Here is a 1,871-nt window from a genome sequence, read left to right on the forward strand (position 1 = left end):
AGAGCTTATCTTATTTAGTCAACTCAAACTAGGAAGAGGTATATATTAACTTCCAACGAGAGAACATCAAATAAGACCTAACAACTCTAGATCGCCAACATAAGTTGGGTATTCATGACTCAAGATCACCTAATCTCTCTTTCCAAGCCAAGAATGCTAAAAAATCTACTCTAAAGCCCAACCAAGTATTTTGTCAAACACTTGGTGGGTATAAAAGGAAAACATAGTAAAAGTGCAAGAATAGTAAATCTACCAACTACTAATTGCAAAGAAACAACAAAAATAACTCAAATCAACAATAAAAGAACATCAACATCAAATTGCATTAAAGGAGATCCAAATCCAACATGAGCATTCATAAACATAAAAGGAGGCATAAAAGAGAAATTAACATTGCAAACTAAGAGAATTAAGATGTAGGAATAAGGAATCATAAAGAAAAACTAGATGAAAGCAAGGATCAAAACCTAGATCTAGATGTAAATATCCCTAAGAACCCTAATTCTAGAGAGAAGAGGGAGCTTCTCTCTCTATAAACTAAACTACATGATGCTATTCTACATCTAATTGCTCCCTCCTTTGCTCAATCCTCAATTTTGCATGAAATAGCCTCAGAAACGAGTTGGATTTGGGTCTAGGAAGTTCAGAAATCACCCCCAGCGAATTCACTTTAAGCGGGTCACGTGCCTGACGTCACGCGTGCGCGTCGATGGCCAAAATCCCTTCTCATGCGTACGCGTGGTGACGCGTGCGCGTGGCTTGCAAATCTCCTTCTCACGCGTACGCGTGCGCGTGGCCCTTAATTCTCCAAATGCTCATTTCTTCATGCATTCTCCACGTTGTATGCTTTTCTCTTCACTCCTTCTATCCAATACTTGCTTTATGAACCTAAGATCACTCAACAAATACATCAAGGCATCGAATGGAATTAAGGTGAATCAAAATTAGCAATTTAAAGGCCTAAAAAGCATGTTTTCACTCTTAAGCACGAAATCAGGGAGAATTATAAAACCATGCTATTTCATTGAATAAATGTGGGAAAATGTTGATAAAATCTCCTAAATTAAGCGCAAGATAGACCACAAAATTGGAGTTTATCAGGGACCACCTACCAAAGTCTCGTCACCAAAATCTTTAAGGACCTCTCTGGGTCCAAACTCGAGGTCTATATTAATGACATGCTAGCCAAGAGACAAACAAGTGAAGAGCTGATTGACGATCTCAAACTCATACTAGACACCTTGAAGAAGCACCAGATGCCCTTTAACCCGACGAAGTGCGCCTTTAGAATAGAAGTCAGAAAGTTCCTAGATCTCGTAATTACCCAACGGAGAATAGAAGCAAACCTGAAAAAGTGTAAGGCCATTCTCGAGATAAGCAGCCCCTCAAGTCTCAATGATGTCTAAAGATTGATCGGGTAACTCGCCACCCTTTTATGCTTCCTCGAAGTCTCGACTCAGAAAGCTATCCCTTTTTTCAAACTCTTAAAAAAGAGTATAAACTTTAAATGGAACTCGAATGCCAGAAGTTTTCTAACACTTTAAAAAGAGTGTTAACGGATCCCCCATACTCTCAAAACTAAAAACAAAAGAGACATTTTATCTCTATTTATCCATAATAAAGGAAGCGCTAGTGACAATGCGAGAAGACAAGCAAAAGATACAAATTTCAATATACTTTATAAGTAAGGTCTTTCAAAACGTCAAAACACGCTACTCCAGACTTGAAAAGTTTGCCTTTGCACTGATCACAGCATCTCGACAGTATTTCTAGAGCCACTCTATCACGGTCTGAACGGAATAAGCTATTAAACAAGTATTGCAGAAGCCGGACCTTAAATTTGGATTGCCTTTAATTTAAACACTTGAATG

The 1,871-nt window shown here is 38.3% G+C and overlaps 1 long non-coding RNA gene across 1 annotated transcript; it reads right to left on the minus strand.

Annotated features, from left to right (window-relative positions):
- Window positions 1-299: 299 nt before the first annotated feature.
- Window positions 300-1,871, minus strand: LOC140181112 (uncharacterized). Its single transcript, XR_011875773.1, has 2 exons — window positions 1,347-1,871; window positions 300-1,282 (listed from the first exon to the last, which is right to left on the minus strand). It is a non-coding gene; the product is annotated as an uncharacterized lncRNA (long non-coding RNA).

Source organism: Arachis hypogaea, chromosome 17 (genome assembly GCF_003086295.3).
Source record: "Arachis hypogaea cultivar Tifrunner chromosome 17, arahy.Tifrunner.gnm2.J5K5, whole genome shotgun sequence".
In the NCBI taxonomy this organism is placed as follows: domain Eukaryota; kingdom Viridiplantae; phylum Streptophyta; class Magnoliopsida; order Fabales; family Fabaceae; genus Arachis; species Arachis hypogaea.